Source organism: Lactuca virosa, chromosome 7 (genome assembly GCF_052849685.1).
Source record: "Lactuca virosa cultivar CGN04683 chromosome 7, Lactuca_virosa_CGN04683_v6, whole genome shotgun sequence".
In the NCBI taxonomy this organism is placed as follows: Eukaryota; Viridiplantae; Streptophyta; class Magnoliopsida; order Asterales; family Asteraceae; genus Lactuca; species Lactuca virosa.
The window spans coordinates 219,739,979-219,756,959 of NC_136432.1; positions in this window are offsets into that span (position 1 = coordinate 219,739,979).

The window sequence follows — 16,981 nt, forward strand, 5'->3', positions numbered from 1 at the left end:
AGATGGCGAGACACGGAGGCGAGGTGTAGGAGGCGCGTCGGAACCTCGTAGGCGAGATGTGGCTCGCTTCGGACGCCTCCACGGATGCGACACACGCCGGACTTCGGTTGGGCCTCCCTTTGGTCGTATCAGCGGCTGACACGCGTCATGCATGCAAGGCTCGTACGTGGCCAATTCTGAGCCATGCATGCGAAATTCCTCGGATTTTGTGCCCAAACTTCTAAAATCCATAACTTTCGCATACGGGCTCCGTTTTTGACGTTCTTTATATGCACGCGTAGGTAAAATTACCCTCTATGACTTTCGTTTAGACTTCGTCGGCTAATTTTGACTTTTATTTTAATATTATTATTTTTAAAAGACCGGGACACGAAATCCGTTAAAAATTCATAACTTCTTCATCCGACGTCCGTTTTCGTCTGTCTTTTTACCGTTGTGCTACTATTTACGAGACTTCCATTCTCGTTTAGGTCGAGTCAGCTAAAAATCACTCGATCTAAAATTCGAGTTTTTAGCTGTCTACTGCTAAGCTGAAACTTCGAAAAATCATAACTTCCTCATACGAAGTCAGATTTGGCCTTTCTTTTTATACCTACTCTCCGTTTAACGAACACTACGAGTTTAGTTTAGATCACTAAGGCTAAAAATTATTTTATCACAAACTCACTTTTTACGACATTCGGCACCATACCGGTTTTGTCGCGAAACTTCGACAGGTCATAACTTCTTCGTTATAACTCGGATTTCGACGTTCTTTATATATCCGGAAACCTTGAGACATATACTACAACTTGGTTAAGATTAATACTTCTAAATAATCTTCCATCAAAAAGTCATTTTTGATGCTTATCGTCTCTAAATTGACTAGCACGGATCTACGGGCGTTACATTATACTTGTACCCATTTCTCTCTACTCTATCCTCGTGGTTATTTCTCCTAACTACAAGCGGTTCACTATGACCAACAGATCTACTGTTGTTTCCTTCTTCAGATCGATCGTCATTCAATTCACGTTGTTCAACAGGAACTGAAGGTTCATCCCTGTTGTTCAGCAACATTTGCCTCAATTCCTCCCTTTGTTCAGCCATCATGGTCTGAATCATAGTTCGTACTCCAGCCATGGTGATGGGTTCTGGTGCAGCTCCTACTATAGGCACCTGTTCCACCACTTGAGGTTGAGGTTGTTGGTTTCTGTTTGCATTTCCCGCTCCACTTCGAGTTCTTGCCATTATAATCTATATACTAAATAAGGCGAATTTAGGTCTTTATCCTTGATAGATATTTCAATTCCCTTATCACTCCGAAACGTTTACATGTTAGTTCTAATCTCGTAATCATACGCTTAGAATCCTACACACATAAGGTTTCTAGATCCGGTCGGAAACAGACCATAGATCTGAACAAATAATGGCATATATGGCAAACATATAGCATTTAGCACATAAAAGCATTTTAGGCACCTTTCCTAAAATAAACTAGTGCTCATGTCTAAAATATGGTAGACACTCACCTCACAATCATCACTTAGCATTCTAAGTTCAAGTCTAGAAATTCTACAATTTCTTAGTTCGCTTAAACTAATGCTCTGATACCAACTGTGACATACCCTAATTTCTCGGCCAGAAAAGACCGATTTAATTTATGCTTTTTAAAATAAAATCAGAGAAATCCTTTTAAAATATGTTGCGGAATTGGTCCCCAAAACAAAACATGATAAAAGTTTATCAAAACATTTCTTTAAGAAATATATAATTTCATTTCATATCAAAACCTCGGGATGTCATGTTCCGATACAGATCAAAAGCATAAACAAGACATTATAAGCCTTACAAAAGTTATTTACAACTACTGGCCTATAATCCAAAAATCTCTCATCATCCTCCGACTATGCTCGGGGTCCACTACCTGTAACATAAAAGCTGAGTGGGTCAGACTTGGGAGCCTGGTGAGCATATAGGGTTTTCAACTCACAATAATAATAAACTTATTAAGTTCACCAATCAAGAATAACCCTGATTACCCATTCCCGTTATCCTCACTTTACGTCCCTAAACACCTATCACAAGGGACCTAGCCTAAGGAATATCATCAGGATGGACACTACTGCTAACGGGACTCCTCAGCCATACATGTCCTAAAGGCAAACATGAGGGGGATGGAGTACGCCAATGAACATTTAGTTCATCAACACCTACAAGTTGCGAACCTGCTAGTGTGCCACTGGACTGTCTAGAAAGGTCTGTGGTCGTCATCTATACTCTGCTATACGACTACAACAACAACAACAACATCGAGGCCTCTCACCCTTTTAACACACATCGACTATTTCGGACACGTGGCACGTTTTGCGCGAGGGTGACGTGGCTGAAGTCCACCTATGCGAAATTCCTCGGATTTGACATTTTTTCTCGATTTTTGTGCAAAAACTTCTAAAATCCATAACTTTCGCATACGGGCTCCGTTTTTGACGTTCTTTATATGCACGTGTAGGTAAAATTACGCTCTACAACTTTCTTTTAGACTTCGTCGGCTAATTTTGACCTTAATTTTTATATTATTATTTTTAACAGACCGGGACAAGAAATCTGTTAAAAATTCATAACTTCTTCATCCGACGTCCGTTTTCATCTGTCTTTTTACCATTGTACTATTATTGAAGAGACCTTCGATTCTCATTTAGGTTGTGTCGGCTAAAAATCACTCGATCTAAAATTCGAGTTTTTAGTTGTCTACTGCTAAGCTGAAACTTAGAAAAATCATAACTTCCTAATACGAAGTCAGATTTGGGCGTTCTTTTTATACATACTCTCGGTTTAACGAACACTACGACTTTCGTTTAGATCACTAAGGCTAAAAAGTAGTTTATCAAAAACTCACTTTTTACGACATTCGGCACCGTGCCGGTTTTGTCGCGAAACTTCGACAGGTCATAACTTCTTCGTTATAACTCGGATTTCGGTATTCTTTATATATCCGTAATCCTTGTCACGACCATTAAAACTTTCTTAATAGATATCGGCTTCATCTAATATTTATTTTCGACGCTCATTTTTATTCTTAATTAATTAAATCCTAATAATTAAGCATAAAACACATAATAATCACATAATATTCACATAATTCCTTTTCATTTCTTCAAAATGAGTTACAAAGGTTAACCTAGACTATCACATCAATATTAATGCCTAGCCTAGAAACACGGGCATTACAGCAAGTCATTGTCGTCCTTTTGAAGAACACTCGTTATCATTTGTATGGTCCTAGTGTCATAGGGTCACCTGGTCCTAGGATTGGATTATGATGTTTGGGGTACTTTTGTAGTTTCTGGTTCCTAAAGGGTCACCTTGTTACTAGTTAGTTACGATGCTGCAAGTTGTTTCAAATAGGATGACTTGATCGGAATATTATGTGATAAGGGTCACCTAAGCATGAGAGGTCCAAGGCATAGATAGGATAAACATATCAAGCTAAGCAATATTTTTTTAGGATCCCATAATCTAGGAGTTATATATCGTATGCAATTGGTAATCGCTACCTACCGAGTTTGATTAAATTTATGGGATAAAGGTCACCTAACCATTTACTTGTTTCGTTACTTGGATCCTAGACTTTAATAAAATGTTTTAAGAAACAATAAAAGGTATTAATTTTTAAAGACTAAATATTGAAAATACTAAATGAAACTTTATTAAATTCTGTTGATAACTGTTAATAGGTTTACGCCCTGCAAAATCTATCTCTTGTTGAGTTTCAAGAGATAGTAACATTTGATGGTTATAATTTCTTTAACTAGTATAATATCTTGTGGTTCTACCTTTAAGATAAATAGAAATTATATATACTGAAAGATCCCATACCTGAATAACCTATACAACCAATTAGTCTGATCATGATACTTTGATGCAAGTATTATTGTGATGATATTGATGTGTCTCACATCATACTGAAGAAATTAACCATGACTTGCAGAAAGTCTTGAATAATTATGAAACATATCAGATGTCTCATCAAGTAAAGCAGATATTCAATCAGAACACTAGAAATAGCTTCAACTCTATTTAAGCATTGAATAAAAGGAAGTCTAAGAGATTTTGTACTCATATAGGATTATAGTTCAGTTAAGGGGAATACAACATAAACCCAGAAATCAAGAAAGGACTAAATGATTAGTGTTGTTTCTATTGTGGAAGAAACTGGACACTAAAGAAGGAATTACTCCTCTCATCTCATCGAGCTGAAAAGGTCTGATTTGGACAAGACTTTAGATATCTATAGAACTATTTATTTTTCCATCATTCACTTGAGTATGTTACACTTCAAGTCACACTAATAATTGATATAATGTGCTGATGATTGGAAGAAATAATCAATTGATTACAAACGAATGACATTGCGTGCTGAAGATATAACACGTGTTGTTATAGTCTTTATTTAAACAATAGATGTTTTGTACCTATTCTTATAGGGACATGTAACAATTGTAATTTATGAATAAATCTAGATTTATTTATCGTTTAATGGATGTTCACATTCATGATCTGAAACGATGTATTCTGTGTTAAAGAATATTTTCTCATAATGTTAATTATGAAGTAAATATATAAGCTTTCATTAAATTGATAGTTCTGATCATAACACCTAAATGATCAAATGATATTGAATTGAAACTTATCTATGTCATAATCATCATGACTATATAAATAAGAAATACATATACCAACTTCAAAAGGATGGAATTTTTGAAGGAAAATGAGCTTGATTCATTTGATATATGTGAATCCTATTTATATGGAAAGATGATTCACAAGTGTCTTTATCTATTAGTAGTTAAAGAACAAAAGGTTTGACAAAGAGTTATACATAAGTTATGTATGTAATCTTTTTCAATCCACGAATAGATTTGGTGATAGATACTTAATCAATTTCACTAACGACTTTTATTCATTATTGTTGAAACTTTTGATTAGCTCAAATTGTTTCATAGTGAAAATTGAAATACAACTTAATGAGACTATCATTAACATTTCGTTCAAATAAAGAAAATGAGTTTTGTAAACCAAGTCTTCTTGGAACATATTAAGAGTTGTGGAATAGATTCACAACTCATCCCGTCATAAACACTCGCTCGTCATTAGTATGGTTCTTGTGGCACAGGATCACCTGGTTACTTGAATCTATCTTCTGATATTCGAGGTAGCCTTCGTATTCTCTAGAAGGATAGGGTCACCTGGCCACTTGCTGAATGTTGATAGTACAAGTTTTTAGAGAGGATAAAGCATAGACCTTGCAGTCTATTATATGATGTTTTAAAGGGACTATTTACTTTATAAATTTTTGGAATTATGCTCATTGCAACATATATATATTGAATATATATTTCCAACCAAACAAGTGGATTAGATACTTATATTACACTGAGTATGAAATGGTTTATCCTTATCTAAAAGGTATAGAGTTATAGAGCTTATGGTAAACAATAAGCTTAACCACTGTAGCATCTACTAACTGCATTTATGTAGATTATCCTAAATGATTGTTTAGGATGAAATTTCTACTAATACCACTAATTTTCATTCCATAATACAAGTGATTAGAAAGTTCTTTTTCTAAGTGGGAGCTATATGGAACTTTAAGAGCTTAAGAACCATAAACTAAATGCATCATAGTTTGGAACTAGCAAGTTTTCAACTTTTGTTGAATCTGCTCAATGGTTGATCAGAAACTAATAAAACACATAGAGATGCATTCATGTATGATTATCAAGTATGGGTTTGATTAATCTTGCTCGATATATTGCGAATATAAAGAGAATATATTTTCGAAAGGAGAAAACATACATGAATGAAAATCTTTCTAAAATTTAAGCTAACATCTCAAAGTAAGAATCTTCTTTCTTATAAGTTAATTACATGGTGTGTTTTAATTATGAATCTAGATGAATCTTGTGTTTTCAACAAAGCTAGCGGGAGCGCAGTAACATTCCTAATGTTATATGTAGTTGACATATTAATTCATGGAATACGGATGTGTATAGATAGATCATGGCAACTTAAAGGATTAAGTAAAATTGCATTAATTGGCAATGATCTTAAAGAGCTTAAGATAAAGGACTCCGAGAGAGTTATCTTGTCAAATACCACATGACATGATTTTGAGCAAAATCCTAGTGTTAATGCTCTTGAACTAGATAATATGATTGTATTCCGTATGCAAATGCAATTGGATCAATCATATATGTCATGATTATGCATAAACGCCAAATGAGTCGTATGCTTAAAGCATGTCGAATGATACCAGTATAATATGAGAACAAGTCATTGTGTGACTTATAGGAACATTCTAAAGTACTTGCGAGAACTAGAGAAATATTCCTAGTCTACATAGTATTTGAAAGAAAGCTATGTTAGTTTTTACACATGTGCTAAACTTTCAAATAGATTGAGATGATTCTTAATCACAATCGGGCGTGTCTTCATTATGAATGAAGAGAAAGATACATGGATAGTGTTTCCATGTAAATTTTAATTACAGTTACACATCAGAGTTAGAGTGCATTGTTGTTTGGAGAACCACATGCTATGAAGCTTAATGTATGGTTCATTATGACTTTGAGTAATCCCATTACGTGACTATTTGGTATCTAAGTCATATTTAAGCATCTAATACATGTTCATTAGTTTTCTTTTTATATGAGTTGTATATATAAAACTAAAAATGTTTGTATTCACAAAGTTTATACAAATCAAGTTTTTCAAATCTACTTGACAAAGCTCCATCATTAGCTAAAGCATGAAAGTCAAGTTGGTGCTATAGGGCCTTGTCGATATAAGAAGATGTATTGATTGAAATTTAGTATTTGGATATCGGAACAATAAATACAACATTTACTGTAATGGGTTGAGATATTAGATATGAGTCATTCATTGAATAATTGTTGTGTTCTATATTATCATGTTTAAATCCTTGAATAACTAGGTTATTCTAAATGTCCATATTCATTCATAGATGTGGGAACATCTATGAGGTAAGACTAATATGAGTGGATTGGTGGATTCTCATGAAGATGAGGATAGAAAGAGTTGCTACCAACTTCATAGGTACTTGATTGGGAGAATAAGTATTGGACTTGACCCGCATCAAAACCACTTTATGGATCGTAGTCAAGAGTGATGTTTTGATCAAGGTTGTATCTTAGTATTCCTAGACATGAGATACATATTTGGGACTTGAAGTGTAGGAATTGTTGTGTTATGACATGGTTTAACGTTGTTCCGTAAAAGGGAGGTCATATGGCCTATCGTTGAGTATGACATGAACTACATTGATGGGCGTATGTAGTCAAGATGGGATATGTCCCTCTTATCTAAGGCCTTACTAAAAGTTGAAAACTAAATGAGATTGATCGCGATCCATATCTCATGTTAAACATGATGTCTGAGACAAAGGAATAAATTGATACCACACCTTTAGTAACAATTGTAGCTTAGAGCTCCTAGAATTGGTTGTTGATGAGATGACACCCTTCATATATTGTTAGGGGCAGTAGCCCGTTGCTAGACGTCAACTACTATCTATGTCAGTCTTTAATGAATGTTGTGCAAATGGGAGATTGTTGAATCTATATGCCCACGAATCATTATGGAGTGATGTTGCTAATGATATATGATCCTATAGGGTCACTCCTTAATCAAGCTGGTACTTATTGAATATTTATTAAGTATTTGATATTAATAAATAAATTCAACTCTTGTATTTAATTAGAGAATAATTATTGTTTTATGAATATAATAATAAAAGAAACTAGAAACTAGTCATTATATGATATTGTATCATATAATAAGTCATGTACAAAGTTTTAGACCTTTTGGTTAACCATGATTAAGTTAAATACTTACTCCACCATGGTTAAAAAGGATTGAGACAATTTTTGTCTTTTATAAGACATCATGGCCGAAAATACTAAGACATGGGAGATTGCTTGTGAATCTTCTCTATGATGGTCTCCATGCTTTGTCCCCCTTTCACTTTATGCTTTATTATACTTTAGAGTATAATAATAGTTTGACCTTACTTTACATGGGATATAAAAGAGGACTCTTGTGCATGAAATGGTGCTAGTCTTTTTACATCTTCTTCTTCTCTTCTTACTCCCAAAATTCGTAGCTTGCTAAGACTCCAAGGAGTCTTCCCTTTTGAAGTTGGTGCTTGCTTTCGGTGCTTCACTTTGTGTCTCCTTTAGTGCTTATTTGTTAAGCACTTAAAGGCTTAAAAGAACAAAGTGTTACAAGAGAAAACTAGCTTTTTTGATGCCTTATTCTTGATGGTGGATACTTGTAGAGAAGATCATGTTCTTTGATCTTTATATCTTCATCAACACCCCAAAATCAAATGGGTTCAAAGGATTCAAAGGTTATCTCTAAAACATCATATGGTTGTTTTTATTGCATTCTAACCTTTATAAATGGATCCATGATGGTTTGGTATTGTTATGAACTAAAAATAAACTAGTTATTTTAAATCACTTCCGTTGCCGGTTTTTGTGAAAAACGATCTTATATGTCGTATCAAAACCCAACACGCACCTCCTTTAAATAGGGTCCAGGGCCAAAAATTAGGGTTTCCCTCTGATCAGGTGTTACGTCATGACCATCATAGTGTCACGTTGTGACATTTAAATGACACTCTCGTCTCTTGCGGCCATGTCACGTCGTGACAGTGACTCGCTCACGTCGTGACCCCCTCAATACTCGTATTTTACTTAAAATTTATATCTCGAGGATCTGGATGTTACATTTTATTCATTATTTAACGAAAAAGATGTATGCTAAGGGAATCATTGTTTTTTGAAACTAACTTTGCAGAATATCTTAAAATTGTCAACAAACCGAAATTATATTTTGAAACACAACCAACTCATATTTTCTGTATGGTTACATGTTATTTCAAGTTAAATAGGTCACATCTTTTTCAAATTTTATATTTTTGGCCTGGATTTTAATTTTTGTTATAACTTTAATCTGAATTTAAAATTTTGTTAAAAATTCTTTCAAAATTAATTTTTTTTACAAATTTATTTTTCTACAACTCTTTTGAGTATTTTATGATAATTTATAAGATTTTTTTCTTTAATTTTTTTCTAACATTCAAAAAACAATTTCTATTACAATATTTTCTTAACTCTTTTTCTAAATTTTGTATTGTCTCGTATACAATATTAGAAACATTTTTTTTTAACTTTTGGATTGTCTCATATATATTAGCAAAACAATTTTTAAATTTTTTTTTTATAAAATCGTTTTTTTTTATTATTTCCCCTTATTTTAAATCATATTTGTTATTTCATCAAATCCAAGTGCCGTACAATTATCGAGAAAAAATAGTTTGTTAATGTATATGAGAAAATGCAAATGTTAAAAAAGAAAAATGTAAGAAAGTATTATAAAAGAAATTTTTTAAATAGTTGGAAAAAAAATAAAATAAAATAAAATAACTAAGTTTGAGGCGAATCATTAACAAAATTTTAAAATTGGTACCGAATTTATAATAAAGTGGAAAATCTAGGCAAAAAATGTTAAACTTGAAAGACGATAACCTATTCGACATATGGTATTCACTTATTTACGGCTTGCACGGTTAACATAAGGTAAGTAATTATAATGTTTAAAAAAGATGATCTAAACCTGAAACCTCTCTTATGATGCTAATATTCTTACTGTTATGACACTTATTAGGAACGTCATTAGTAACAAGTAGTTGGAAAAACATTCATGTTGAAATATAATATTTTCTTATTATTCTTTTTATTATAAATTATTTTAAACATTTAAATGATAATAAATATCTTATGAAAACAACATAATAAATATATAAAGTGTTGTGTAATACATGTGTATATGTCCTTTGGAGAGCATGTAGAGATAAAGATTCCACCCTTTCAGAGCATCCTCTTTGGCCGTGACTCATTTTTTCACTTCCTTTTCAATTGCATTTTATAATCTCTCCCTCAAAGACATCTTTCCCACCATTCTCGGACTTCCTTACATTTACGACACTCTTACATTTATTTTTCTAACTTTTTTAATGTAAATGCATTAAAACAAAAACAAGCTAGCAAGATGCCACAGCAAAGTACAAATAATAATAATAATAATAATAATAATAATAATAATAATAATAATAATAGTAATAATAATAATAATAATAAATACATCAATCAAACCAACTTAGAGAATTAAAACATGATTTACGTTTTATGTAGTTAAATGCACTCAATTGGATGTCATATGATGCTTTCAAATGATAGTTTCTCTGTTATTAAATAGCAAGTCATTACAGGCTATCCCTATCCACCATATCACTATGTAAATCAAAGCAAACTTCCAGTTTGTACCATTTCCTCCCATGAGCTAATGTCTTCAACTCCTTCAGTAGCTTCTTCTCTATCAATTTTGGGTGTACGGACGAAAAAACATTGTTCCAAGAACAAAACCATCGCTAAATCTAAATAGTATAAGGGAACATGAAAAAGACATGATCTCCACTTCCTCTTCGGTATTGCAAAAAGGACAGACCGTGGAGGCTAAGGTAATACAACCAACCACAAGATTGGCAGCAACCGATATTCTATTAAGAAACGTACGCCAAACAAAAAATTTATTTTAATAGGCACCCAACTGACCCATTTGAAATCCATAGAATTAGCACCAACTATAAGTTTCTCAGCCATAAAAATTCTTAAAACTGAGAGACACATCATTTTTCCAGCATCGCTTGTTCGAAACATGGTACAAAGTTACTTCATTAGAACCAAAGACATATTAGAAAGTTCATCAGCTTCTTTTCTTCTTCTCAATTGTCTACTCCATATTCACTAAAAAAATCAACATTATAACTTGAAACATGCTCCAAAACTTTGCAATATTCATATTGGCTCACAATTCAAAATACTAGCAAGCCGCACAATTTTTACATTATCAACTCTAACTCTCAAAGACTTTGCTTTTAGTAAGATTGAATTTTCTATTTAAATTAATAAGTTTACTTCCGATCATTTACCCATAAAAGTAACATCATCCGCATAAATAAAGTGTGTTAACTACGAACCATTCTGTGATAAAGAAATACATTGAAAAATGTGCCGATCACATGCTTCTTTCAAAGAAACACCAAGTCCCTCAATAGAAATTATAGAGATAAAAAGGAGATAGAGAATATTCTTGCCTCACACATCTTTGTATATAAAACTCACCATTTGGTCACTTATTCAACAAAATAGAAGCTCTACCGGATGAAAGACACATTTTATCAACTTTCTTCATTTTTTCCCAAATTCCATTTGCTTCATAACAGAATCAAGATACTCTCAATTCAAAGAATCAAACACCTTGTCAAAGTCCACTTTAAAAATAAGCACCTTCTCCTTAACTTTTTGGGCCCATTAATAGAGCTTATTCAAGATACTCTAACCTTCAAGAATGCTTCTACCTTCGACAGAAGCCAACTACTCTTCACTAATAACCTTACTAATAACGTTCTTAAGTCTTAAGAAAAGAGATTTGGAAAGGATTTTATACATGCACCCAATAAGATTAATCGGCCAATAGTTTCTTAATGATAAAGGATGAGACATTTTAGGAAAAAGGGAAATGAAAGAGGCGTTATAACATTTGTTTATCTCATTGGGAGCTTCAAAATCCTTTAAATAGTTAAAAATATCAACTTCGAAATTTTCATAATACTTCTTTAAAAATTTGTAATTGAAGCCATCCAACCAGTCTCCTTTTCGTTGCCACAACTGCAAACAGCTTTTTAATACCCTTTAAAAAAATGGAACCTGCCAAATCATCCATGTCTTCACTTGAAATATTCTAAAATCTACTATTCACGAGTTTTAGTCTCACGATTCACGACACTTTAGATGCTCTTTATTTTCAGAATACGCGGGCCATATTTACAAAAGAAGAAGTGCACTAATCGGTAAACAATTAAAGTATTACAAAAAAAAATGTTTGATTTTCAAAGTTTGTAGAGTACATAAAAATGAACTTTTTAAAAGTTTGATTTTTAATGTATTGTAATTCTCTGACAACAATTAACTTGAATTGTCTTTGAGATAAATTTTTATTATGTAACGAATAATATTTGCACAGGTTGATCTATATGTATTAATATGAAGATCAAGAGAAAAATTCATTAGGTTATCAATATGTTTACCTTTTTATTCTATAATTACTCAACTTTTTGATCTCCTATATGTTCTTTCCAATATTTGGGACTATGCCCTTTATGATTATTTGTTGTTTATGAAACCCTTGTTTTAATAATTGATTGATATTTGGTTCCTGAGAGTTGTTTAATTCATTATGTCTATGCTCATATAAAGACCCATGTGTATTAATGTTGATTTTATTATGTTTATGTACCTCGGTGCATGATCTAAGATTAGGTTTGGATTATGTATCTTGAATCAACTATTTAGTTAACCATTGGGGGAGTCATCCCTAGGTTAAACATAACAAAGTTGATTTAATATTCGTGATTGATCTGATAGCTTGGACAATTTGGGAAGTTACCACTAACCATGGTACTAATCATACATATTGAGTCATTACATAATGTGATTGAATAGACTGAGTCTAGGGGAGCTATCATTGTTGATAGACAACTTAGAATCGTATGATTAATGAAATAGTTTGGAGTTGATCAATTTGGGAATCGGCGAGCAACAGACCATTATCCATTGCATAAAAATGAAATCATCAGATGAACTAGGATGGATTGAATACAAATATGAGTACCTTCAAATTATAGTACCTTCAGATTATGTTATCTTGGTAGTTAGCCATGGTTGATAAGATAAGTTGTTATTTGATTATTTATTGGTTATTTTTTGCTAGTTTATTTGAGAGAAATTTATAATCCCTTTTATATGTTTTCTTTTTAAGATTGATTAATAGGAAGATGTTGATGTATTAGTACACTTATGTCCCCATGTGTTCGACACCCTTACTAAACTAAGATATGTTGCATTACTTAGGTCCACTTCCTGGTGTAGATAATTAGTTTGGTTTGTTGGGAATTATAAACTAGATTTGTATTTTCAAAATCTAAATCATTTATGTCATAAGTTTTTGGAATCGTTATCAGATGGAATTGTTTTCAAGTTATCTCAAGTTTATAGACTGTCTTTTACACTTCAAGTTTTTGGCGCCGGTATCAGGGATATAAAATAATGTTAGTGTTTGGCATTGTGTCAAAATATAAAGTTTTTGGTGTCGTTGTCGGGGAATAGATTTAAACTAATATTCTTGTATCTAATTATTGATCAATCGATACTTTCTGAAAAGAAAGTTGTTGTTTTTCAGGTGATTTTTAGTTTTGTTTTTCGTTGATAACATGTCTGTAACGTCCCAAAAATACTAGATAAAATATTTGTTTTTAAGTCAACCAAAACATTCATTCATTACTTTTAAGGATAGTGATAGTATCAAAAGTGTTTTCAACAACATCAGAGTAATAATAATATCATAAGTATGAAATCTCCTGTGGATGCGACACAATTATGCTAGACTCTTCCCCTTGGAACAAGAAGTACCTGAAATATTTAAACATAAAACAGTAAGCACAAAGCTTAGCGAGTTCCCCCAAAATACCACATACCATACATAACATAACGGGTCTATTTCAACCCTAAGAAGATGTTATGGTCCAAATCATAGTCTTACTCCCTGCCATGGGCCAAATCATGGTCTTCACTTGTACAAGTGTCAGGGTCCATATCCTAGTCTTCCATACAATTGTCAAGGGCCAAACCCTGGTCTTACGTTCAAATTCTACGGGCCAAACCCTAGCCTTTCATAAAAATGTTAGGGGCCAAACCCTGGTCTTCTTTGCAAGTATATCAAAGACAACTAGCATCCTACATAGTATAATGAGAAAACTCACCTTACAACATAGTCAACAGCTAACCAGCTCACACAGTTCATAAATAGGTACTATACACCACCTATCGAATCATATAAGGTAAACTCTTAGTCTACCCTCAAAAACTAGAAATTTTACCAAAAGTCAAACTTGGTCAAAAGTCAACGGTCAAATTCAATGTCAGTTGACGTGCACGTCGTGGTCATCCTTTGGCCACGTCGTGGAAACTTTTCGACAAAACAGTCGCGACCAGGCCAGCCACCACATCGTGGCAAGCATGTCACCATGTCGTGGCAACTGGGCAGAAACAACTTAATAGATTAAGCTCTTATACATTTAATCCAAGAGCTCTGAAGCTCATATCTGAATCTCCTTAAGGTCTTGATGGACAAAGTTTCCAAATTTATCCATTAAAACACTCAAATAAGTCAAGATCTCTAATCCTAAGCTCTTAATGGTTGCACCAATTGCATGCATACCACCCTAGGTCATGCAAGAGCACTTTCCAACCAACAACATGGTCTAGAAGCTAGATAATGCACTCAAATGCTCTGGAGTTCACCCATACTCCAAAGACAAGAAGATTGGGACTAAAAAGCTCATAAAATGACTTAACACGAGATCTAAACATACAATGGACAAGGTTGAGACTTTATACCTCCAGAAGGTTATAAATAAGATGAAGATGCTAGATCCAAGCTAAAGCCAATCTCCCAAACCACAAGATGGACTCCTTCTTCTTCCAAGCTTCAAAAAAATGGCTTCACATTGTTAAACACACACAAAGAGGCTAGGGTTTGGATGGAGGTCATTCTTAGAGGATGGAGGATTCCAAATGAGGCATACCTAGGAGTTAGTGCCTTTAAATAGGGCACTAATTGTAGAATCTAGGGTTTTGAACCCTAGGCTACCACATCGTGGCCAAGACCTTGCCACATCGTGGTGGTTCACAAATGCGCATTTTTCGAAACCGGACTTCCATGTCGAGGTCATTCCATCACCACATCATGGCCTAGACAAAATCTCAATACTTAATAAATGAAATTAAATTCAGTAGAACCATACCAGGAAACAGGTGTTACAACTCTCCCCCACTTTAATCAGATTTCGTCCTCGAAATCCACTGCTACAATTAACTCGGGATAATGCTCCCTCATCTCATCTTCGGGTTCCCAAGTCCATTCGAAACCCTTCCGGTGCTGCCATAACACATTCACCAAACCTACATCCTTGTTACGCACGGTCTTCGTCTTCCTGTTAGTAATCACAACAAGTCTCTCCACATAATTCAGGCGCTCATCGACCACAATATCATTCAAAGGAACCACTACAAAATCATCGGCTAAAGACTTTCGTAGCTGAGAGACATGGAATGTGTTGTGAATCTGACTAAGCTTGGCGGGTAATTCCAATCGGTATGCAACCTTGCCTACCCGAGCGATAACTCTAAATGGGCCTACAAATCTAGGGCCTAACTTTCCCTTCTTCTGCCAAGGTGAAACCTTCAGAAGCACATGATCGCCCACCTGAAACTCAAGGTTAGAGCGGTGTCGGTCAGCATAACTCTTTTGCCTGCTATGTGTAGTACACAATCTATCCAGCACCTGCTGAATTAACTCAGTGGTCTTAAGCACCACTTCAGTGTTCCCCATCATTCGTTGACCGACCTCACCCCAGCAAATTGGTGTCCGACATCTTCTTCCATAAAGCAACTCAAAGGGAGGCATACCAATTGTTTTGGTCAAAAATCAACTAAGTGGATATTAACCAAATTAAATGAGAAGCTATGGTGTTTGTTGGTAATTTTTTTATCGAAATTAGAATAAGATTGCACAAATGATTTACAAAGAAAGCCCTTGATCGTTTCTAAGATCTCCAGCACAAAACATTGGGAGGTGATAATGATCATTTGCCTTGTTAATTTGTATTAATTAAAAGATGAGTTACAGATGACATGATGAAGATACAAGTACAAGTATTGCATTTAGTCTAGGTGTGTGTTGTGTGCGAAATACATGTGTATTTATAGTCTAGTATAAGTAACAATAAGTCTGACATACCAGGGATCCTGTCGAATAAAAATGAACACGTTGGTTTGACTTGGTATTCCCGGGTCTTTTGCCTGACTTAAACATTTTTTCGTTGAGAATAAATCTTATGTTGACTAATTCTGCACATGTGAGAAAAATACTAGAAATATATCCGTTAGGAATGTTAGGAAATAATAATAATGGTCAGGATCCTGAGATATGTCCGGGATCCTGAAAGTTCTTGAAAATCCAGAATCCTGAATAGGGTTAAGGATATTGGCCCTAACAATTGCCCCCAAATTATACCTATGAAATATTAAGTTAATTCCTTGATATTTAAAGGTATAATTTAAAATAAAAAATAAAAAAGAAGAGTAAATATTAACGGATAGGGAAATTTTAATCCCAACGGATAGATTTCTAGCCGTTTAAATAGGCATAATTATCTGTCAAATCATCCTTCTTTCCTTCCATAATTCTCGCATAAATAGGGCATCCATGTTCTCGATTCTGCCTTACTCTATTAGCTCCCTTTAGACGCCATTGAATATCTTCGAAGGTACTTTCTCTATTCCTATTCTCCTTAATTTTCTTCGTCTTTAGTCATGGGCAAGAAAGCAACTAGCTCTCGCACAAGCATCATCATTGTTCCTGATGATGATTTCGTGGATCAAAAGGCCTTATATTATGAGGAAACTTTCTCTTTTGATGATACTGACGGCGAAGCTCTGAAATCAGTTGGGGTTTTCCTGTTGGCGTCGTTTTCAGACCTTTCGATTGCAAGATTCAACTAGACTTTGTTTCTTCTTATTGGGTTTGCTTTTACGAATATCCTTTCTCCCTATCTCTTCCTTATCCTTTTCATGGAATTGTTTATGTGTTCATTGAGGTTACTAAAATTTCATACATTCAATTCATGCCAGCGGTTTGGAGGATCATTTACTTGATCGATCGACTGAACCACTCCATGGGTCTTAACATTGGTTTAAACGAGTTAGCTTATGTTTATGATCTTTCGACCTTAGGG